We start from the raw sequence: 26,078 nt of genomic DNA on the forward strand, positions 1-26,078 counted from the left end.
CCACTGCATACTGATAATTTGTTGGAGACTCTGAAATGTTGGGAGTCCTCTGTGGTCCTTTGTTACCCTGCAGTGTATCTCTGCCCTCCTATATACGAAGTTCCCATTGGTTGCAAGCATGGCTATCCTTCATTGCAGGGCCAAACCTCTGGGAACCCAGAAACTTCTCAACTGAATAAATAAGAAGGGGCATCACACCTTCTGAGGGACCCATGGGAAGTAAGTCCCAAATAAATAAAGTTATAAATACTTCTTTACTGTGTGCTGTGAGAAGTGAAAACAAACAAACAAAAACAAAACAAAACAAAACAAAAGACTGGGGAAATGTTTTCAGGTAACCAGAGACTGAAAGATTAAGAGTTCGATCATCAATTCCTAGAACACACATGGAATCTCTCACCTGTCTGTAACTCCAGTGCCAGGGGACATGAAACCCTCACCCAGACAGATAGGCAGGCAAAATACCAATGCACATAATATAAAAAAAAATTTAATTTAAAATTTTTTTCTAAAGCCAGGAATGGTGGTGCACACCTTTAATCTCAGTGCTTGGGAGACAGAGGCAGATGAATCTCTGTAAGTTCTAAGCCAGCCTAGTCTATAGAGCAAGTTTCAGGACTGTCACGACTATTACATAGAAAAACCCTGTCTTAAAAAATGAGAGAGAGAGAGAGAGAGAGAGAGAGAGAGAGAGAGAGAGAGAGAGAGAGAGAGAAAGAGAGTTAGTTCAGACATGATGGTGATGAACTGAGGCTCTCAGACTGTGGACTTCATTCCAGCCTCATGTTGATCCTAAGACTTCTTACTGCCCAGAGGAGAGAGAGAAACAAGACTGGGAGTCACACCCCAGACAACAAGTGCCAGTTGTGGTACCCTGAGCTTGAAGCCCTTCCTGCTCACCCCAAATTAGAATCTCCTCCTTGGATTCCTCTTCACTGGAATTACTGCTTTTCTTTTGTACCCATTCAAAAATCTTGAAAATCAAAAAAAGGGACAGCACAGTATGGAATGTGTACTCAATGATTCTTTGCCATAGCACAGGATCATCAGACAGCCTTGGCTTTATTTGTCCACCCCTTCCCCTCCCTTCCCCTTTTCCTTCCTCTCTCAGCCTATGAGCGCTAGAGCTACTAAGGAATGGTAGACTGTCCATCTGTCCGCAACCTTGGAAAACAGGATTTCCTCATTCTGAGTGTGCATTTAGCACTGACTTTCTTCTGTTTTCTTCTATTGTCCTTTTACCTAACAAAAGTACCTAGATTTCTTTTCCTGTTTCTGTGATAACATACTCTGACGAAAGCAACTTAAGGGACGAGAAGGTTTATGTCTGCTCAGAGATGACTGATTCAGTCCATCATTGTCAGAAGTCAGAGTGGCAAGAGCCTGCAGCAGTCAGTCACATACTAAAGAACAAGGAAGCACAGAGCCACAGATGAATGCATTCTTGGCTCCCTTTCTCCATGTGAAACCATCTGGGATCCCAGCCCAGGGATAGTACTTCCCATTTAGATGTGCCTTACCCTCTCAATTCATCCAGTCAAGATAATAAACCATGGGTATACCAAGAGGCCCTCTACCATGTAATTCTAGGTTTTGTCAGGTTGACAATTAGTACTAGCCATCAGACTAGGTTTTGAATTTTAGGCACACTCCTTCAAACTAAAGCATGAAATTGAGTGATCATCCCTATGACATCTCAGAATCCATCTCACCAATCATGAGTCTCCATCCTCAGCACCACATACAACTGTGGGATACACATTCCAAGGGGCCAAGGGAACCTGAGAAAGAGCTTCTTTTGCCTCTCCTGGTGGCACAGCTGAACCAGGGGTCCATGAAGTGATCTTCATTTGGCTACCTTCTTAACCAGTCTATGGCATACGCATCATTATCCAAGTAATATCATGATGCAAATTGGGGATATGAATCTCAAAGAGAGGAAGAAACAGCATCTATTCATGTAGTTACTGTTGACCATTATGAATATGCTGGTATGTGCTGTGAGCCTGTCTTCAGTGAGGTGATGCTGGGCTGTGGTGGGCTTTAACAAGTGGAGCTGATGTCATTGACTATTTGGCCTGCTTATAGGACCCTATTCCTTTTACTGAGTTGCCTCATCTCACTGTGATGGGATGGCTCATGCCTGGTCTTATTGTGGCTTGTTATGTCATTTTTGGTTGATATCTCTAGAATGTCTGTTCTTGTCTGAGGGGAGGTGGGGTAGGGTTGGGTCTGGGGGAGAGGAAAGGTGGGGAGAGACTGGAGGAAGGAGAGGGAAGGGAAAACTACAGTGAGGATGTAATATATGAGAAGAACAGAAATCTAGAAGAGAAGAAGTAGAGTCTAGAGGGACATCAGGATAGTCACCTCTTCTCATTCTGACCCATTGTCTGTCACATGATCTCTCCTTCTCAAAAAACACTCTATTGCTCTGATGTCCTGTCCCATGAGTGATGCAGCCGGGAGCCCTCAATAGAGCTGGTGCAAAGCTGTCTGGATTCTTCTAAGACTGAGCATAATAATAATAATAATAATAATAATAATAATAATAATAATAAAACAAAACAAAAAACAAACTTTCTTATTTCATTATAGGAAGAGAAAACGAATTAACACAGTAGTTAACTGGTGGCTTTCAGGTACAAGGCCACATTTTCCCCAATTCCCAGGCTTACATCCTTGTCCTGAATCATGCTAGCATGAGATCAAGCTATGGATTTTATTCTCCAATAACCTGGAGCAGAGGCAGCAAGGACACCATTAAGGATCCCTTTCATGGGGAGACTAGAAAGCAATTGCTTCCTTCTGATAGGCATCCATTCTCCCAGAACCTTTAAGCAGGCAGTGGAGAGCAGATACCAGCCCAAAGACTGTTGTATAAGCGGAGGAGAGAGTGAGCCCCATTGGCTGGGGGCCAGACAAGCTTAGCCCCCCCCCCCATCCCTGCAGCAAGAAGATTAGCACCTGCCATCTGGCAACCAGAGGCTCCCCATGCAAGTTGCAGCCCCCACCCCAGGAATCACTCGCTGGTCTGTCCTGCACTTTGATGGCTCTATTAATGAAGATGAAAACTCAAGATATGCCAACAGAGATTAAATGGCGTCTTGGTAACATGATTATCTCTGAATTACTAGCTGCATAGTGGACTAGCCAAGTACCTAATCCTAGGGAAGACCGGACACTTCAGAGAGCGATGGATGTCGCTCTATCAGAATAGGATTTTATTAAACTGAACACCCTGGAGTGGCTTCCTCTGTCCTAGAAGTCACTCTTCTTCACCCACTTAATTTCTAAATCTGGACTTAAATGTGCTAGAGACTTCTCTAAGGTCAGATACCCAGGAGAGGCCAAACTAAGGACAAAGCTAGTTCTGTTGTTTTCCAGGGTTGGTGGGGACTGAAGGAAATGGCATGTTTTGAATTAGGTTGAAGGAGCTACAGAGAACTGTGAGAAAGTTCCTAGAATTAGTTCCTACGTGGAACACCAGCCCCCCCAAAAGAAAATTATGACAATTTCTTCTTTTTAAGATAGAAAAAGAGGGTTAACTTAATGATACCAGAGTTGAAGTTGCTAGTGACTATCTAAAATATTAATAATCAGATGGATAAATTCTTGATAGTGTAACTGGAACTGTGTAAGAAAGACTTTGCTTGGCAACTGTGGAATAGAACGTCTAAACACTGGGGTCACAATTAGCCCCTGAATGTCTGGGCTAATAATTTAATCACATGACGCCAAGGAGTTGGTAGCATGGCACATCTGGTAAAGTTGTATAATATGTAATATGTAATTAATATCTATATATGTGTGTGTGTATATATGTGTGTATATATATATATGTATATATGTGTGTGTGTATATATATATCAATGTTTCTCAACTTGTACATCATGACCCCATAGTGGTTGAATGAGTATTTCAGAGAGGTCCCATAACAGATATCCTGCATATCAGATACTTGCATTATGATTTAATACAGTAGCAAAGTTACAGCTACAAAACACCTATAGAATCTATAGAATTGCAGCTACAAGTAACAACAAAATATTTTATGGTTGGGGGAATCACCCCAGTGTGAGAAACTCTATTAAGAGGTGACAAGATTAGGAAGGTTGAGAATCCCACTCTAAGTACTTGGTGAAGGCTCCTGCACACCCTCCTTTCTCTTGAAATACATTTCCATGCCTATGAGACTAGTGAGCCAGCCAATTGTTGGTGTTGGGAATTCTGCTGTGAGGTATCCACCTGTTCCAGTCAGAAACACCGCTGTAAGATAGGACTGCTTACATTTGACAGCAATGGCAGCTCTCATCATGCCTGAGCTTCTTCAAATCCCCGCTCTGGGGAAGCAAAGGCGATCAGTCTCTCAGTCTCCTGGCCAGCAGTATCACTACCACTAAAAGACGTGCAAACAATCGGCTAAACCCCCACTGTCACTCAGAATCCCTTCAGTCCCTTTGTGAAACTCTCATGAATGCCTCCGATTTCTGCCTTCTCAACAAAGAAACTTTACAGAAACGCCTGTAAACAACAGGTAATTGTAAGTAGCTGTTTTATAAAAGCCATAGAGGAAGATGAATAATCTTCCTTTTTGTTTCCTCTTTCTAGAATATCCTTACACTTTGTGCTTTGCAAGACCTTCTGCACCTGTCTTTGGAACAAATTGTTGCTGGCCATTTGCCAGTTTGAAATGTCCTACGAAATGAATTACTTCTTTTGTAAATGAAAAGTGAAGAAGGGAGGGAGGGAGGAAGGAAGGAAAGAAGGAAGGAAGGAAGGAAGGAAGGAAGGAAGGAAGGAAGGAAGGAAGGAAGGAAGGAAGGAAGGAAGGAAGGAAGAAATCTTTGTAAGTTTGCAAAATATTGCTTCAGAACCCTGCTCAGAGTTATAGCTAGCCTGCACAGGGCAGGGAAGGGCTGGATTACTGTCTGAGCAGTTTGTTTAAGTCATCTTCCAAATCATATTTTATGTCTCCTCTTCATGTTGTCTTGCAGCCATGGTTTGGAGAATCACAAACATTCTTTCAGGAAAGAATCACATATTCTCTGGATCAGAAAGGCCTTCCATTTGGGGCTAAAATTTCAAACTCTATCCGTCAGGCAGAAATTGAGATCAATGTTTAGTTACTGAGTTCACGGCTGGAGGTTAAAGAAGGCATCAGATTATCTAAAAGAATGAGCTTATCCATTCTGCAGTCTTCTCTCACTTTTATCTTAAATTCTTCACCAATATTTTCTTAAAATTTAAATGTCAGCTTCTCCTAAACAAGCAACAATAACAAAACTGTTCTGGCAAGGCACCTACTGATCATCTGGGCTGTGTCCACACTCTCTGCATTCACTCTCTACCGCTCAGAAGGACCGTGTGTAGATGGAACAGGAGAATAAGTACTGAGCTCAGACACCCAATTTCCAGTCCAAGTGGTTGGCAGAACCTCAATAATTCCTTACAGGATAAGTGGCTGACAAGACGTAAGGATTACATGGAGGGGGGTGGGGAGAGACAGAGACAAAGACAGACAGACAGACAGAATGTGTGTGTGTGTGTGTGTGTGTGTGTGTGTGTGTGTGTGTGTGTGTGTGTCTGTGTTTTAGAGACTTAGAAATTACAAAGTCAGCATACTGTGGTTAGACTTCTAAACCTCTCATCTTTAAAGGGAAATTGTTTTCTGGTTTTGTCCAATAATACCAATTATAACTGTCCCCACACAATAAGTCAGCATATATGCATTATTTTTTCTATAACTTGCTTCTTTCTAATATATTGCTCTTCTTAAATCACATATCTTAATATAATATCAAAGTTATGAGAATAAAATCCAAAAAATGGAATTTGTTAAATGATGAAATGCTAAAGAAAGGCTTTGGGTGGCTTCTCCACACATCTATTCACATCAGTTCTGTTTCGTTTTCATTTTTCTTATTTTACCTTTAAAATCAGCTGTTACAAGATGTATGCCAAGATTCTAAGGCAGGAGATTGCTAGTAGATGCGAACATGCGGCAATCACATCCATACTTCGTAGAAAAGAAGACTCAGATATATCTAAAGTTACCATGTAAGACCAATCCAGCCTAAAATGATGGGGACCAAACCAATCAATGAAAGAGATAAAAAAGCACCAAGCCTGTTCATTTTGAGACTCTGTCCTATAGACTCTTGAATATCATCTTAATGTCATCAGCTTAAATGTCCATCTACATTCTGAAGAAAGGAGTCTTAGCTCTCCTCAGATGTGTTGAAAACTGTAATAAGAGCCACTCAGAGTTGCTAAGAGAAGTACTGAAAATGTTCTGCACTGCACTTGTTCAAATCACAGCTGAGGACTGAACTCAACGTGGAGAGGAGCTGGATAGACAAGAGGCATGGTGACACTTCAGGATCCCATGTCACATTTTCATGATGTTCTCCAGAAAGTCAGGTTACATCTTGGGGAAAACATTCATTATCAAGGACCATTACACATTATTACTGACTCTCAGACTCCTTAAAGAGGCTGGAAATAGGTTGGGGTTATGGCTTTTAAGAATTTTGTTTTATTCTGTTTATTTGATGCTAGTTGTTTTGCTTTGATTTAGAAAGGGTCTCCTCTATCCTAGGCCTTGACTCCATGATTAGTTGAGGATGACCTTGACCTTCTAGTCTCCTGCTCCCACCTCATGAGTACTGCGATTGCAGGCATGTACAGGTATGCTGGTTTGATGTGGTTCTAGGGATTAACACATGCTTGGCAAGGGCTTGGCCAACTGAGCCATATCCCCAGCCCAAGAGCCCAGTTTAGTAGAAATGTTAAGTAAACCAACATTTGTTGATGGCACTATGAACAAACACAGTATCTTAAATAATATTAACATTCCACTTAGCTTTTATTACTGCCTCTCTGTGTGTGTGCACATATTTCCAGACATGTGTGCTAGTACAAGTTTTGTCTACAAATAATCCACTGCACAGAATTCTTCCTTGAGAAGCTACTGTGTTTTGTTTGCACATGAGGTACTACACACATTTCTATAGTTGTGAACAACTACGTTTGATTAAATCTGTCAGATTTATCATTTCAGTATGAGGGAAGAAATATGTGTTTCTCTAGAAAGGAAATCAATATGTCTATGTGATAGATGTAGACTAGAAGCCTGGATACTGTCTCTTTAAATGATAAAGCAGAAATGGCAGGGCAGCTCCCACCATTGGCTGCTGACATCATTGCTGTGTGAGGCAAAGCCCCTGTCTAAATCTTATAATCTCTGTTTATAGGATAGACTTACAGTCACTGACCTAATAGCCATCATTCCAACTTAAGTGACAGAGTTCTGCATCTGAGGTGTCCATGATTTGCTTTGTTTACATATCCTTAGCAGAATCTTTTAGACAGAGCACTACACTGTTGCTCTCCTGTAGTCACAGATGACTCTCCTGAATAGAGGAAAGGTGTCAGATGGTCAAGGCTCCAGAAGTGAACTAAGCAATCCACTCTCTCAAGGTAAACCAGAGAGAAAGCCTTTCATGTAACTCTCAGACTATGACAGACACGGATGAAGCCAAAAGCATCCTCAGAATAGGGCCAAAGACAGCCTGTGACAAAAACCTAACCAGAGAACTCCTCCCTGTCCTGACACCACTGAGGTCCCATAGGAGTCCCAGAGACTCAAATAGAAGAGTTTTCACTCAGAGATGGTGTACCCCACAGATAAGTATCCAGCTAAGACAGCTGAGGAAATCAGGGGTCACAGATATCTTCCCAGCATTTATATGTGTACCTCTGGAATTACGACCAGCAAAACCATTCTAATGACCTATAAAGCAATGACTGCAGCTATCGGCTCATGAGGGTGCCTAAAATTACCAGGAGGTCTTGTCCCATGGGTGAAATCTATCAGCATTTGAAGTGGCTATTTGCAACCAATTTAAACCATCTTATTCTCTAAGTAAGGTTACAAAATTCCCTCTAAATATGCTGTTTTCTTCTCTTTGACCAAAGATGAAATAAAGGGCGTCAACTGATGAAGTACAAATGTGGGCCCCTATATTAACACCATGCTGATTAAAACTCTACGTTGCACTCTCCTCACAGCACCTAGTGCGATTCCTGACCGTGTTCCTTACTTACCACTTCTCTCTGCAGCTGCATCTTACAAAGTAAAGAAGTATAGTGGTGAACATTTTTAAAAGAATACTTCCCAACCATTAGCTAGCATGTGCAAGGCCTGTGAAATCTCAAGCCAGAAAAAAAAAGAATCTCAGCATGAAGAGAGGAGTTGGGTTGAGGAGCTGTTGGGAATTGATAGCTCCTGGGAGAGGAAGAGTATGGTTGCTGGTAGATTGACAATGTTCCAGTGGATAAACATTTGTAGAAAAATATATGGACAGCAGACATTGAGCTCTCTCTCTCTCTCTCTCTGTCACCTCTCCCTCCATCCCCACCCTGTGTGTGTGTGTGTGTGTGTGTGTGTGTGTTTTCAATGTGGGTAGGGAAGCACGAGTGGATCTTAGAGGAATTGAAGGATAAATATATTAAAAATACATTATATGAGTTCCTCAAAGCATTTTTAAAACAGAAACATTCTTTCAAAACCAGGAAATCAATCAACAAACACAAAGACCTACTGTCTTGGCCTAATGTTAGATTATTCCATTCCCACCCCATGTCTACCCTTGATTCCTTCTAACCACTGAAATCTCCAAGCCGCCAAAAACCGGAGTTTTAACTCCCACTAATCACCGTCACCTAAATTACGACCAAACAGAAAGTATGCCCATTATCTATACGTATTCTGGTTAGCTAATTTGTATATATCCAGCTGTAATGGTTAGAATACATTCTTGTATACTAGGGATAAATCTTATCTAGTGGTCCTCTGATATGCTTACATTTTACATATATCAATGGGGTTTAGTTTGCTGATATGGCCATAAAAAAACATTACCTTAAAATGTGTTGTTAGCAGAGAAGTTGAGAGGATACCTAACTTGAAGTTTCACCCCTACTGACTAGCATTCACAGTAATAATTAAATTCACAGTACTGATAGGTGCTCTGCATTCTCCCAGAAGAGAAAGATAAATCACCAATATCTCCCAGGTACATCAACCTGCAACCTACAACAAAGACGTGCCTGCAAGACAAACTAGTGCAGAAGTGACACAAACGTTATGGAAGTAACCAATGATTCTGTGATTGGATTTAAGGCCCTCTCCATGATATGGAGCTCATATCTGATACTGATAGGGAGGCCAAGAACTTGAGGCTAAATGGGTCACCAGTCTAGAGGCAAACCTAATCCTATCATTTTGTTAAAGAACATAATAATTAAATGGCTCGTAATGACATTTTATTATACCTATAGATCAATGCTTCACTAGGCCCACATCAGAGCAAGAGTCTCTTGAGAACAAACACAGAGATCCATGAGTAGAAAAAAAAAAGCAGAGAATGAGAAATTTTGAAGCACTGAGTTCTTAATGGGATGTCTTCATCAAAGCCTTCCCCTTAAGGATCAGGGATCTCTGAGGAAGAGGCAGTGGATGGATTCTAAGAGCCAGAGGTGGTAGAGTACTCCAAATAAACAGATACAACAGGATTGATGCACATATAAACTCAGAGACCATGGCAGCACACACAAGGCCTGCTTAGGGTCAAGGTATATGGGGTCCTAGCACGAAGAGCGAGAATGAGCTTGGGTTCCAACCTTTAACCAAGCTACTATCTGCAGTTGATACTCACTGCTAAAGGAAAAAAATCAGTTTTCTCCAACTGAGTCTTACTAGGAATATTAACCACACCTTAGAAGAGGCCCCATGTCTAAGAGTAGTTGTTCAACAGAAAATGAACTCTGTGTTGTTGTTGTCGTTGTCGTCGTCGTTGTTGTTTGTGGGGGCAGTTTTGTCTTATCTGTCTTTTGCTTGTTTATTTTTAATTTCCATTTTGTATTTTTGTTGGGGCAGGATGTGCTTCTTGAATTTTGTTGTTTTGTTTTTGTAATTTTTTTTTGTTGTCATTGTTAAGAGAAAGAAAAACAGCTGGGTGGGTAGGGAGGATAGGAAGGTTTAGAAGGAATAAGGGGAATGGAAAAACACACTCAAATATATTGTACAAAAATTTTTCAATTAAAGACAAATGAGTTGTTAGATGATAATGGTTCTTAGAACTCACTGTAATTTTCCAGTAGCCTTTTTTTGGTAAGGAGTATACTTAAACATAGTGACAGGATATATATAGCTAGTAAAAACATAAAGGGTAGCATAGTTGTTTAGTGTCCATATCCAAACATTATGCCCAGTTCATAATTGTAGTGTTACAGTTCACACAACTGGTATCCCAGGGTCATTTACAGCGTCTGAGCAAACCCAGAAGTCATGCTTTGTGTTGTAATGTGAGGACAGCTATAATGTCACTAGGTCATGGGACCTTTTCAACTCCATTCGAGTCTTATGGGATCATGGTCATCTACCTGGTCTGACATTGTTATGGGATGTATGGCTATCCTTTGCTTAGAGCTCCTTGCTGAAATTAGTTACCAGGTTTGGCACAACCTTTGGGAGCAACATTCACAAGTACTTTTATTATCTTTCTTTTTTTCTGGTGATACAGAGTTTATATGACACTGAAAGGGAATTCTTAAAAGACTACAGCATCATCTGTGGAGTATCGCGGTCTGATGCCTTTTCACTGAGAGACCTTAGAACTTCCAATCACACTGCAATAATGAATTTGTTCATGCTTCCTCTCTAATTTTTAAAATAATTTTAAGCACTTGTGCTTCTACTCAAAATTCATCCATTGCCTCTTTATATTTACAACGATGTCTAGAACCAAGAAAATGACTTATTTTCTCTTTACCTGGGATTATATTTTCCATATTAATGTTTATTTATTTTAGTTTCTTTCTCTTCTCCTTAATCAAGTTTCACAAGGTTATATGTTGTTCATTAACACTTTCAGAGAATCCAGTTTTAATGTTGCTTCTTTTTATGTTTGCTTTCTAGTCTTTACTTTTGTCTTTATTAATTTCTTCCTCCACATTCCTGCTTTATCTAGTTACCTTTTAATTTGCATTTGTACATTTAAAAATATTATTTTATTTTTAAATTAATTGTGTGTATATGTTTGTGTCTGGGGTGGGGTGTTACTTTTCCCAGGCCCTATGGAGCCTAAGTCATCAGATTACCTGGAACTGGAGCTACAGAGGGCTGGTGGCTCTGGATGATGGGAACCAAACACAAGTCTTCTGCAAGAAAGAGCAGCCAGTGCTCTTAACCTCTAAGCTAGTTCCCCAGACACTAATTTATAACTTTAATTTTCTTCTTTGATCCAAGGATTGTTTAAAAGCATACTTCTTAACTTTATGAAATATTTGTCAGATTTTTATATCCATCTCTAGTTTTACTGGAGCATGATCAGAAAAGCAGCCTATAAAAGCTCTACTCTTCAATTTATTTAGGTTTTTATGCATGTCAAAATACCTATTAACTTCTACAAATGCTTCATGAAACAAGGTAAGAATCTTAATTCTCTGTGTAGTGATGTCTATACACACTTGTATGCGATTTTGTCTTATGGGCAGTCCAGACGACTGACCATTGTGCTCAAATTCAGTATGTCCATGTTTACAAAGGTTTGCTCAGTCTATCCAGTTCAGAAAATGGTTGATGAAATAGTCCCAACAGAACTATAGTCAGTTATTATAGTTCTTGCTATGCAACTTTTCTTATTGGGCTGCCAAATTATTCAATATTCTGTGACTACCGAACATCCCTAGTGAGTTATTTCTTTTACCATAGTGCATATCTTTGGTAGACATTTTGAAAGAATTAGAGTCTGTGTCCAGATTCATTTGAATTTGAAGGTTTCTTGCTTCACTTTTGTTATCAGGTACAATCCAATCATGGAGGAAACCTTTCCCCAATGCTTCATCCTCACATTTCATCCTGTCACAGCTGTGAATCTAGTGCACATAGCTAAATTCTGTTTTTAACCCAATCTGACATTTCTTACGTTATTACATCTGTTCACATTACATATAATGACTATTTATTTCATTTCTCCAACTTATAATCTCATTTCTACTCCTTCTATAGTTTTATATTGTTGTTTTTACTGGTTGGTTGGTTATTTTGTTATTCTTTGATTCTGTCTGGCAATTGGACAGAAGAATCATTTTGGGTTGTTCCCTCTCCATTAACTATTAAAGTTAATCTTCACTCCCCTTAGAATAATAATTAACAAATGACTTTATCCTGCTTCCATGCCCCTATGTCCCTAAAGGTCTCACAACCTTTAATTCCAGCAAAGCAGCCTTGTGTCCAGTAATATACCCTTGCTCTAGAACTCTGAGCTCTCATTGTGGTTCGTGGTTTCCATTCCTGTTGATCTTCTTTTATTTAGCACTCATGAAGATGTCTTTGGATGTTTCGGTCAGAATGACAGTACAAGTAGCAGACACTATTAGTTCTCACCTTTTCCAAATCATATTCCTTTGAAATGAATAAAAGTTTTAGTTATTTACATTTCTTTATAGTCAAAACGTTTCTCACGTGACTTTTTATTTTACTACCTTTAGCTTTCATTGTGTGCAGTTTTACTGCCTTTCAGATTGCGAAGTTACACCTAAGCGTAATGCCTATATTAACATCCCTTCCCTAGTCACAAATCCTGTATCTCCAGCAGAAAACACTACTGGTTTGGGAGTGTAGAGGTTTTAGGGGACATTTTGGGCTTTGGTTTGGTTTAGGGATTCTGGGAATTTTATATTTAGAACTGTAGGCCAGGTTTCCTTGTTCTCCTGCGACAAGAATTTGACTTCACTGAGTGGTGCTCTTAGGATTGAGATGAGCAAGCAAAACCATGCAGAGGGATGAGCAAGGCTGAGGAGCAGCATTCCCTGTTGCCACAGTTGGTTTTGTGGCATCTGGGTTTGAAATACTGAGACGTCTAGTCCTCAGCAACCACTCATCAGTGACTATCGTTGAACACGGATGATGATAGCTAGGGAAGATGGTGTAGCAATTGAGAGAGGAGACCCTGCAGCAAATCCAGTGTCATCTTTGCTGAACGTCCAGGAGCTTCCTGAGCATGGCTGGCTGTGTGTCTTCACTTAGTGTCATTAGATTTGTAAACCTTAATCCTGTCTCAGGTTCAACTCTATTTACCAGGAAAACTACCATCTCTACAGTTCAGAGATCTCTTTCACTGGGGCTTTGGTGATTGCTTCAGCTGTTTCTCCTTTTTTCTCTGGGCATGTTAAACTTCCCAAATCTGTGCTCTTAATCACTTAAATTACCCTCCTGTGTCTTGGTGGCTGTAGTGTATTGTCCTTCCATCTATTTCTTCTTCCAGAAATCTAAATCATTTGCCACTGTGAGTTACAGCTTTCCTTTTGATTCTTCTGGTGGATATAGTCATTCAGAAATTTGTATTTCAGGACTCAAAGATCTTCAGTGTGTTTTAATGATACAACATTGAGAATGCCTATTGGTGTCTCATTCACTACTTCTTCTTCTTCTTCTTCTTCTTCTTCTTCTTCTTCTTCTTCTTCTTCTTCTTCTTCTTCTTCTTCTCTCTCTCTCTCTCTCTCTCTCTCTCTCTCCCCCCCCCCCACCGTGGGTACTACCTCAATGTCACAGCCTTCGGTGCCTGAGTCATATTAAAGGAGTTGTAGTATCTCCTGAAGTCTCCCTTGAGAGTCCACTGTTCGATTTGAGGCATAGGACGAAGACTTCAAAGAATTAGAACGCATAGAAGGATGTGCCCCATCACTATAGGCTGAAGCGCTGGGATAGCAGACAGGGAACCTCACCTACCAGAAGCAGAACCTCATCGGGTTTCTAGCTGCCTCTTCCAGGGCAACTGAAGTTTGGAGAAGCAGATGGTCCTTACAAGGACCACATTATGCTAAAAACATGAAAGTTCTTCCAACAAGGCCTCGAGATAAGTTTCATTTCCTCTGTCTTTGGTCCTTCAGCTCTCCTTTAACATCCAGGACCTACCTCACCATCACATTCACTCTTCCCTTGGTAACTATGATTCTGCTTTCTCCTTTGTGTCTATCACATATGGTCCGGAGCATCGTAGCTATTCATTTACCAGGTATGAGCCTTGGCAACAACAAATCCCATAATCTTAATTTATACATGACATCATCTCCGTGGCTGAAAAAAAAATCACATTACAAACGGCTGGAATTCATTTTTGCAATTCTCCTCCAAGTATCTAATTCAGGGAAATGCATGTACAACCCACTTAGCTTTCAAGAATTAGAGGAGTTAAGTTCACCAAATGCCAAATAGAGACAGAGATAAGACGCCAAAATGTGACACTGAATCTAATCAAGATGGGTCTGAAACCTTACTCTAGTTTTCCCACTCACTAATTAAATGATTCTTTTCTTCAACTCTCCTTTTCTTCATTGATAACTTATGTTTTAAAACTTTTTTTTATCTTCATAAAATAGCCAACAGTTTCAAATGAGATAACACACCAACGTACCTGACACAAAATAAGAACTCATAACTATGAGCTAGCAACATTATTTCTTAATTACTTTTTTGTTGCCAAGTTATTTGTATTTATTTTTAGGGCATAGTGTTATAATTCAATAAATTAAAAATGTGTGATGATTAAATCAAGGTAATTACCATTCCCATCTCCTCAAATATTATCACTTTATGTTGAGCACCTTTAATTATTTTCCTGTAGTCACAAGCATTATTGGTATTATAAATATCTAAAGCATATTCAGAGCATAAGAAAGAAAAGAGGAGCAAACAGGAGAAGGACAAGGAAGGAGAACCTCAACCCTGAATCTTAATCCAGTGGCCTTAAAGACTCTGGGTATCAAAGATGTTTTAAAGCCTTCTACAATAACCCATGTCTACAGGCTGGGCTTTTAATTGCTTTTCTTTTGCTAAATACTATTACACCAAACCTCTTTGGAAATTAATTTTCCCATCCAGTCACAGCAGAGAGAGTTAAAAAGGGAACATGTATGTGTAGGAACAATCTGAATCAGGCAGTAACAGAGACCCTAGCTGGTGTTCTAGTGTCCTTTGTTGAAACTTTTCTGCTTTGAGAGTCATTTGTCAACTCCATGACATGGCTTTGCAGGTAGAATCTTGACAGAAGAAACCATAGTTCCATCCATTTCCCTCTTGACAATAGATCTCTCAAGGAGCCTGTGAATTCTAGATAACCATGCTCTAATCCCACTTCTGTCACCGACAAGCTGTGAGGCTTCAGGGAAGCTGTTGGCATCTCTAGAGTTTTTATTATTAATTGGGGTTTTGGTTTTATATTGTTGCTATTTTATTAGTAGTAAAAGGGGATTTTTATTAGCCGATATGTATAAAATACAATTTTAAGTATACCCATAAGAGGTAGGTCAGATAGAGCATAAGAAAGACTAAATGGTTAACTAATATAGGAAAATGTTTTGAGGTTCTTATTTGCCCTATTGTCAATTCTGTGCATCTGTGATCTGGTGCCTCCCAGTATTCTTGTAAATGCTGTGTGTCAGGGGTTACTGCCACCATCTTCATTGTCATCTTCCTCTTTATGTGTTCTCTTGTAATGTACCATTCTGAGGCGATTTTTCTCTTGTTCCATCAAGAAGTCTTCTCCCACTTCTCAGCACAGGTTTGTTTGTTTGTTAACATGCCTAACATTCTTGTCCTTCCAAATGGCTCTGTTACCCTCCTTCTGCTCTGTGTCACTGTATCTTCCAGCATGGGTTCCAACTCTACTTAAGCACACAATGTTCCAAGGATGTTACTGGACATCCCCACAATGCCATTATCTTAGGCCTGGGAAATCAGGACCAGTCCCAACCAAAAAGCTGTCCTTGAATATCTATTCACTCATCTCCAAAGCCGAGCTCTATTCCGTATACCCAACCTATTAAAATATGTACCTCTCCATCCAAAAATCTTTTATCCATCTTTCATAAACACTGAACTGACTTGTTTGCAAAAGGCCCATCACCCAACACTTAAAATATTTATATAGCTTATATATTGTTATTCTCTTTTAGCATGCAACATGCCTTCTTGACAAACAGTTGTTTTGTACTCAAGCACATAAATCTAAATAGGTCTTGTATTAAAGATACGCTTAACAATATGTAAAGTAGAAAATGCTGGTTACTAGCATGTAGAGTACAGGATGCCATTCTTACGTTCTTGTAACTATAGAGTGAGGTATATGGCAATAATTTGCCATTGTAAAGCCAGGCTCAGCCCATGCTAACAAAGGTTTTCCTTATATATGCTGTGTTAGAAGTTTTGCAGGCAAGACAATTATCAAAATGTCACAGGAAGAGTGTTTACAAAGAAATTATATCATTTTAGTAGCATTTTATTGATTAAGACCTCATTCTGACAGCAGTATGGAGAATATATCTAATAAACAAATGATACTAGATGCTGTCTCAATGTACCAGTCTTCCTCCCTCAAATTACTAGGAAAAAGGCTATGACCATAGAGAGGGAGACAGAAAAGCAGAACTAGGCAGCTAGCATTGCAGAACTTGTGGATGGCTGGGCAGAAGAGGAAAGAGAAAAAGAATCAGCATGGCTAATTTAGGTCCTTGCCTTGACAGGAAAGAGAGGCAATAGAGGTAGGGAAGGAGGTTATGTGGGATCCCTATGTAACCATACAGTTTTATATTTGTAAGATTTATGCTATGTATATGATGCCTTATACATATACATATATCATATACATATGCCATATACACATACACATCTTACTTATTAAATACAAGATCCAGACAGACAGAGACCTTGTTGGTTTTTTTGTATCCCAGCCAATGATAAATGGTCAGTGCAATCTGGATGAAGGTTGTTTGTAGATAAGCTTTTGAGTCCGAAGTAAGAACTAGATTCTAGACAACTATGCAATGCCCATTAGGTTTTATTGCCCAGAAAGTCTTGTGTATCCTTTAGTGTTTCTCATGACCATGTTATATCCAGAAATATGAATATTTTATTTCATACCAAAATAGGTGCAATTACAAAATTCTCATTAAGACCCGAGTGCTATTATTCTTGTTAACAAATATAAGCAAGGTAGATTGACTCACAGAGCAGCAAAACCTGCAAGAATACTTTAAGTGTTTATGTTATATTAAATACTTAAAGGGGTGTGACTGAGGAAAATGAATAAATCATCTCACTGGGAAGAACTTCTAACATACTGACAGTAGATAGGTGGCTTCCAAGATATCATTGAAATGCTTAGGATGTCAGAAGTCATCATATAGTCAGACTAAAAACAGTGTATATATATATATATATATATATATATATATATATATATACACACACAAATGTATTAGTTAGGGTTCTCTAGAGTCACAGAACTTATGGAATGTCTCTATATATTAAGGGAATTTATTGTAATGAGTTACAGCCTGTATTCCAACTAACCCAACAATGGGCATCTGTGAATGAGAAGTCCAGAAGTCTAGTAGTTGATCAGTCCACACGGCAAGTTGTTTCACCTGGTCTTCCAGATAAGCTAGAATCCTGGAGCGATAGGTTCCAACAGATATGCTGGCAAGTAAAGAGTGAGTCTTCCTTCTTCCAAGGTCCTTATGTAGGCCTCCAGCAGAAGGTGTGGCTCAGATTAAAGGTATATATCACAACACCCAGATCTGGAACTTGCTTTGTCCCAGGCTGACCTTGAACTCAGAGATCTGCTTGCTTCAGGCTCCTGGGAGTAAAGGAGTGTACTACCTTGCCTGGGCCTAAGCTTTTCCTAGCAACTATGTCTCAATATCTCCATGTCAAGATCCAGGTCAGAAGCTTGTATCTTCCAACCTCAAGATCTGGATCACAGGTGTGCCCTCCATTTCTGGATTGTAGTTCCTTCCAGATGTAGTCAACTTGACAATCAGGAGTAGCCATTACAACATATATACATGTATACATATATATACACCTAGATATATAGATACATAGATATATACATGTATACACAGATATACATACATATACACAAATATAATATGCATGCATATATACATGTTTATATATATACTTATATATGCTTTTGGAGTTTGATACATATGTATATATAATATATATGTACATGTATATGTATATTTAAAATAACTAAAAACATAGAAATGAGTATATATTTAGTATACAGTAAGCAGTGTTGTATACAAATATACATAAACAATGTATATATACATATACACGTGTACATGTATATACACATACACATGTATATACATATAAATATATGTGTGTATATGTGTGCTACACATATAAATATATGTATGTATGTGTACTGTTTGTATGTATGTGTATACATACACTGTTTACTGTATACTGAATATATATATTCATTTTTATAATTTTAGTTTATTTATGTATACATATATTTATAGATATCAAACTCTAAAGGGAATTATGGCATAAGAATGAGAGGCAGCAAGAAGAATGGAAACTGTATAAAAACATGAATAGGCCTTCCAAAGAAATCTAATAAATGTCTCTGGTACTTAAAGAAGTTGGAAGAAATCTTGCTTGTCTGAAATAATAAAGTGTTACCTGCCTGTCCCTTTAAGGATTCTCATGTACAAATCAAATACAGATGGCCCATTACATTTATGACCTCACTGTCAATTACTCTAGATGAAGCATGCATTAATTATTGAAATGCTTTCATAATATACAAGGTTTTAGTGGTTACATTGCCATAGATAATTTCAACTTTCTGATTAGAAGCTGGTCTAAGCAATTTTATTTATGAGAATTCATTTCTTGAATGTAATAAAAACTACAAATCCAGTAGTATATTTTTCTTTTCTAGTTAACAAAGCCAAACGACACAGTTCCTGGCCTCTGTCCTCAGAAGTCAGTACATTACTTCCTACTAACTTCATTAGCATGGCACACAACACATGAAGTCTGTCAAAACCTATTATAGGATGGGCAAGGAGACTCAGGTGGTACACATATCTGCCCGCAAGCCTGAAGACCAGAGTTCAATCCCCAGGACTCACAAAGTGGAAGGAGAGAACCCAATTCCTGCAAAGTTGTCCTTTGACCTCAAAAACCTCACTGTGATGCACACACACACACACACACACACACACGTACTCAAATGAAAATAATCACAGTAAATTTGGATTGTTGGCGTTATTTGGTATATATGGGAGGAAAGTGGAGGTAATCTTTGGAATTATTCTTTTCAATGGATATGGTATATTCATAAGCTATGTTGTTTTGCAAACAATTTAGAGAAAGTCTAAACTTGGCTGAAGCTTCAAATGGTTGCATGTGCTTCAATTCAAACTAGTATTTTATATGTAACCATCCACAGACTGGAGATGTTTAAACATGGTACTAGATTTCTGTTGTTAATGTTTGGGTTGTTTTCCTGGCAGGGTCCATTAACTATTAATGCTAAAGAACAATGGAAACATCCCAATGAAACCATACCTTCCAAGAAACATTCAGAGAAACAGTGCAAAGCTTTAGAAAAAGGCTTGGGCATGTCAGTCATTCTGGAAGGAAGCTATTCACTCAACAAATACAAAAGAAGTACCTACTAAGTGCCAGGAACTGTTTTAGACATCTGTTGTACTTTGGACCTAAAAACAACGATCTCTTTTTCCTGCCAAGTATAGATTCTAGCAAGCTTACTCCATGAGTCCCTTAGCAGTAGGGAAGAGAGCATCTCTCAGGTGAGATAACTAGCTGAGGACATCCCAGAGAAGGCAAGGAACCCAGTATAACCTCAGCCCCTTTTTTCCAGTCCCATGGGCTTAAGTCAGTGTGTTTCAATTGGCCTCTCCACATCTAACTCTGCTTCATCATACTCCAGCATCTACTAATCTGCATTCTTAAGAGTTTATATTTAATTGTCTGGATGGTTCAGTGGTTAAGAGCACTCAGTGCTTTGCGGAGAACATATCTCTGATTGAACCCACATGGTAATTCACAGCCATCTATAACTCCTGTTCCAGGGCATTTAACAGTCTTCTCTAGTCTTTCTAGACACAGCACATATGTAGTGCACATACCTACATACAGGCAAAACACTCACATACATAAAATAAATATAAAAAGCTTATATGTAAACTCAGGGCACTGACCTTTGCTTTTGCTTATTTGTTTGTTTAGAGACAGGGTTTCTTGATTTCATACCTACTAAGTGCCAGGAACTGCTGTGTACTCCTCCAGGGTGCCAGCAGTAGAGGGGTGTGCCACCATGTCCAAGCAGCTGAACCACTTTTCTGTAGAGGTAGGTCCTCACCTGTTTAAAAGGCCAACTTTGTAAAAGATAAATAAATAAAAGGTTAGTTTTATTTCTCTTCCAAGAAATTTACTATAGAAAAACAACAACAGTGACAAAACACACACACACACACACACACACACACACACACAATGCTCTAGCAAGGAAAGGCTCAGATGAGACAAGCTTCATTGAACTGCTGCCTTCCCAGCCCAAAGGGATGAAGTGGTGTGCAAACAGGAGGCAATGTCCATACACAGTCATAGACTTGTTTCTCTGGCCAAACCAAAACACCAATGGGAAACTATTGCCATAATGAGGCATAAACAGAAAGTGCTACACTTCATAATGGGCTTGCACAACCCAGAGGTGAAAAAACCCCACAGCCTTCAGAGGCAACTAGAGCCTGAGAAAAGTGCTCAGTCTCCAAGCAGAACCATGCAAGAGGATAAAAATGCAGCCTGTGCTTCAAGAACACGCAACCTGACCTCGAGCAAGGCTTACGTGTCACCTCCTCCAGTAGACACTTATAAGACATTCTACTAATAGGGAAAGGCCATGGCTAAATAATATTAATTAATTGAATAATACAGAAGTAATTTAGGATATTAATTATACTGAATTTAAAAAATCTTTTTAGTGCTATTTATAGAGCTACTCCATAACAGCAAAATGTTATATGCTTAGCATCTTACACTTTGAAAGATGTTTGAGGGGCCACAAAGATAACCCACCAGGTAACAGGTGCTTGCCAATAAGCCTGAACTCCTTAATTTGATCCCCAGAATCCATGATTGAAAGAAAAAACAAATGCCTACAATGCATCCTATGACCTCAACGTGTGCACCATGACACATAGGGACAGAGGTGTTCTCATGTCCACAGATGAGATGAGACTCCAAAGCTCAGGCATACCGAACAATCCAGGACTCAAGTCCATTCATAAAGGGAATGTGAAACACATTTTGAGGGGGTAGAGAGTTGGCTCAATGGTTAAGAACACTTCTCTTGTTGTTCTTGCAAAGGACCCATGTTTAATTCCCAGCACCCACATGGAGATTTACCACTTCCTTAGGCACCAAGCATGCATGAGGTATACAAACATATATGCAGGTAAAACACTCATACACACAAAATAGTGAAATAAAATCTAGGGGAAAAAGGAAGGAAGAAAGAAACACAGTCGCATAAGAAGATCAGAGATATGTTGGTGGACACACTGGTAAGGAGACACTACCAGGAATAAGAGTGAGCATGTCAGAGCAGAAAGTAAAATCTGCAGCAGTATGGAAGGCAGATAAAGTACATAGAGAAAAAAGTCATTAATTTTATGTCAGATAGAGAAAATGTCTAACTGCTTACACATAAAATTGACTGTAAAGCTAAGTGGACATGGTATTTTGGTAAATTGTACATTTTAGTGTGTGTGCTTCTACAAGTGGAGGTCCAAGAGCAAGAGCAAGTATTTATCTTGATCACTTTCCACCTTTTATTTGAGACAGTGACTCTCATTATATCTAAAACTCATTGAATTCTCTAGGCTAGCCAGCCAACGAGCCTTCTCCTCCCCCTCCATCTCCTCTCCCAAGGCAAAAGTTACAGGAATATGCTGCCATGCCTGTTTTGTGTGTGTGTGTGTGTGTGTGTGTGTGTGTATACATAAAAAACAGGATCTAACTCTGATCTTCATGTTTGCAGAGTAGGCATTTTACTGACTTATCTCTGTGGTTCTGATCTTACAGTTTCTAATTCTGTAGTTTCTTATGGGTCTGTACAATACTATTATTTTGAATTCTTAGGAAAAAAATATTGTGTTTACTGTCTCAGTTAGGGTTTCCATTGCTGTGAAGTGACACCATGACCAAGGCAACTCTTATAAAGGACAACATTTAGTTGGGGCTGGCTTACAAGTTCAGAGATTCAGTCCATTATCATCAACGTGGGAGTTTGGCAGTGTCCAGGCTGACACTGCAATAGAAGGAGCTGAGAATTTTGCATCTTGATCTGACTGCAGCCAGGAGGAGACTGACTGTCTCCCAGCCAGCTAGGAGGAGGGTCTGAAAACTTCCCCCCACAGTGATACACGTCTACTCCAACAAGGTCACACCTTCCAGTAGTGCCACTCCCTGGGCCAAACATATTCAAGCCACCACATTTACTGATTCAGAAACTTATAACCCTGGTTTTTAACAAGCCATAGCCTGAAATCAATGTGTGGTTCAAGGTACAAGAGTAGCATCAAATAACCTCTTAGCGATGCTGTCTCAGGATCAAGCCCAGAAATAGTGAATCAAGACTCTAACAAGAGCCCCTGAGTGCCTGAGCACCTATAGCTTTAAAAGCCTAGCTTACATCATCTCTCCCTAGCTACTTGCTCACCCTAGAAAGCAAGGAGTAAGTAGACAAGACACCCGTAAGAATCATGAACAATCTAAATGTTTCTATTCCTACGCATTGTTTCCTCCTCAATCCATGTCTAATCATGTCTCCATCATCCTCCACTACAGCATGGCAAAAGATCCCATTCCAAACAGCTCCTAAATTTTGCCAAGGCTCACAAGCTAATTAAGTGGGCTACAAGGTATTTCATCTGTTTCCAACATTTACCTTTAAAATGCGTGTAAGTAAAGCAGTATTTGCATAGCCCTTAGTTTCCAGTCATTTCCCCAAGTCACAGTTCTCTGGGGATGAGTAAGATACTTTGGGCATCTCATCTGCTGGTTGTCCTCACCCTTTCATAATAAGATCAGTCTGTCCAGGTCAGGAAACATATATGTTTCCAGCATCAGAAACCCCTATGGTGAGTTCTGCTACAATGCTGAAGCTTTGAGCATTCTCATGTTTGCTTCGTCCTGCCTTTTTAGGCAGGACAGGGATAATTTCTAAGTTTTTCGTCCTGGACTTCTTGCTAGTGAGAACTGTGTATATTCTTCCATAGTGCAAGCCCTTCCAGCTTCTCTCCATTGCCAATGGAATTCTTCTGTTCAGCTCGCAGTTTGCAACCAAGAACACTAGGAGAGTGTAAGGCTTGTATTCCACCATCCATTCAATAGTAGATTAAAAGAAACCTCAAAAGGATTAAATAACTCACAAACTCATGGTCTAAGTACATAGAAGCAGTGCTCAAATAGAAGTATGCTTCTTAGCTTTCCTTAAGACCATATTGGATCTAAAAAGATCCAAAAAGAGATCTAAAAAGTCTCTATCCCTTTAAGTTAATTAGAATCTGGGAAGCAGGAACTGAAAAAGAATAAAGTTGACAGAGAGAAGGAAGGGGAGCCATGCTGAGTGAATGATATATACACATGTGGAAATATCACGGTGAAACACATTAATCTGTACAGTTAATATGTGTTAATAGATGTAATAATTTAAAGAAAACTGTTTCTCGATATGATCATAAGCTTCATGGCATGTTAACATCCATATAATGTTTCAATACTACCTGGCTAAATGTGCGCAATCAATCTACTACTCTTGGACATATAGTTGGCTTCTGATTTTCATCACTAGAAATAAACTCTAAAAGCTGAGTTTGAGAGAGTCTAGAGATTTGTTTCCAATCCTTGACAGTTATCTTCAACAAAGCAATCCTGGTCATGGCAGAATTACATTGTTAACTTTCCCTAAGGTACTTGTAAACGTATCCTATGAGTCACAAGGAAGAACAGACAAAAAGTGTGCAAAGGAAATTGGGTAAAACCAATTGTTCTTATCTGAAAAGCCAACTAACTGACAGGGCATGCTCTAGTGATTTGCTAGGAATATCATTGTCAGCACTGAATTCAGACACGACATATTCTAAAGAGATTATGGATGTGTGCATGGATAATTTCATTGCTCTTACAGATAATGAGTTACAATGCTTGAATTACATACTTTCTGACCAAGTGACCACACTAAAGCAGAAAAGAATGATGTTGCCATCTAACCCATTATTTAATATGTGGATGACACCCTCATATTCTGCTTTAGCCTGTAGATGTGAAAACATATCTAGCAGTTAGGGTAATAAGGCCACACCTACTCCAACATGGCCACACCTTCTAATGCTGATACTTCCTGGGCCTAGCATATACAAACCATTACATAGAGGTTCATGAAAACACTGTTGTAATAACCCAAAGGTGGGACAAGCCTGGGGCATATTGTAGAACACTTGACCCAGACAGCCATGAAGCATGTAGAGAGGAGTACATCTATTTCTACTAACAAGGGTAAGGCTGCCAAGAATTCAATGAAGTAAGTTTCAACTGTACAGTGATATGACATGATGCTTGTCCTCTAAATTCCTCTGGAGAGACAGAGAACTGTCAAGATATATACCATTGATGGGTCACATTCCTGAAGTGGAAAGGCAACTTGAATTGAAAGTAATGCCAAAGACCCCAGCTCTATCTTCTACCACCTTCATGCTAATGAGGTTAATGAAGGTAAGACAAATGGTTTAGCCTTAAATCCCCTGGTTCTAAAATTGTGATTATTATCCCTTTACTTCTAAGATCTTAGAATTATTTTTGAGGTTCCAGAATTAGTAGCAGAAAATCATTTTCTAAATTACAAATGATAAGCAGACATGGAAGTGCACAGCTTTAATCTCAGCACTTGGGAGGCAGAGTTTGAAACCATCCTTGTTTGCACAGAGAATCATAGGACAGTCAGGGTTAGGTCAAGACTCTTTCTCAAGAAGAAAGCAAGGAATGGAGGGAGGAAGGGAGGGAGGGAAGGAAGGAGGGAGGAAGGAAAATGGTGTACCTTTGTACTAGCTCCAATTTCAGAGGACAAAATGGACCTAATGCAATTTTAATAGAGTTTAGAAGATAATAATTATCAGCAAATCACCTTCTGCTCCCTCAAGACATCTTCACTGAAGAACATGATGGTTTGCAGTAAAGCATTATAAGGGAGATTCTAACACTGCAGCAAAGAAAATACTAAGCCATTATGTTGCCCTAGAGCAGGATTCATTCTTTAACCAAGTCAGGGCACCTCCAGAATACAAACCATAGAAGACAGAAAGTTCTTCAAAGTTCTAGGGCAACCCTGGCAAGTGCATGGCTTTCAGTCACTCTGAAACAATTGTTCTGATTCCGGGATTTACAAGTTACCTTGTAATGTAAATAGTTTTGCTTTGTTTTTTTCTTTTTCATGCATTTGAAAGCAATGGATTTGTTAAAAATATTTCTTGGAGCCCAAAGCTGAGTCCGATCTGTATGGCTGAGCACGTGAGAGTCACTCTGCTAAAGGGTGTTTAATGAATAACTTTGCAGTAAAAGGCCTTGAAAACTTCCTCCGAACACCAGATCCCAGCTCCTTGTCTAAAATACGTTAACAGCCTCCAGAAGGTTTTGAGACGCTGCTAAGTGCGTCAGGCCGGCTTCAGAAGCCCTGACATTTCCATTCTGCCACAGGAAAAGGTTCCTCCTTGGTCTCCACCCTTCCCCCACCCAGGCTGTGTTTGGAGACCGCGTGGGTTAGTGGTTCTGCTGGAGAGAAAGATTGATAAAGCCAAGGCATCGGAGTTGTTTCCTATGCATGAAATTGATTAAATGCTTCGCTAAATGGCTTATAAATTTGCTTCTCATATTTCTATCACCCACTGAAAAGATTACAGAAACTCCGCATATGACCATGTTGTATACAATACCAAATTACAAAAGGTTGTAAAAACTAATGTTTTGTTTAAAGTTTTGAGCAGGACCATATGCCTTCAGTGACCTTGAGTAAGCTATTTTAATTCAAAACATTTCAAAGACTATAAAGGGGAGAAATATTCAACGACATAACAAACCAGCCTAGCTGGGCAGACTTCAGCTCACACTGTTCAAATGTCTTGTC

The 26,078-nt window shown here is 39.4% G+C and overlaps 1 long non-coding RNA gene across 1 annotated transcript in view; it reads right to left on the reverse strand.

The window, feature by feature from the left end:
- Positions 1-26,078, reverse strand: part of LOC147002962 (uncharacterized) — an 88,293-nt gene that overhangs the window by 38,718 nt on the left and 23,497 nt on the right. The window contains exon 5 of the long non-coding RNA XR_015048047.1: positions 20,150-20,274. This is a non-coding gene — a long non-coding RNA (uncharacterized LOC147002962). The remainder of the gene's footprint in view (positions 1-20,149; positions 20,275-26,078) is intronic.

This window comes from Mus caroli, unplaced genomic scaffold (assembly GCF_978045245.1).
Source record: "Mus caroli unplaced genomic scaffold, Mus_caroli_1 scaffold_8, whole genome shotgun sequence".
Lineage (NCBI taxonomy): Eukaryota > Metazoa > Chordata > Mammalia > Rodentia > Muridae > Mus > Mus caroli.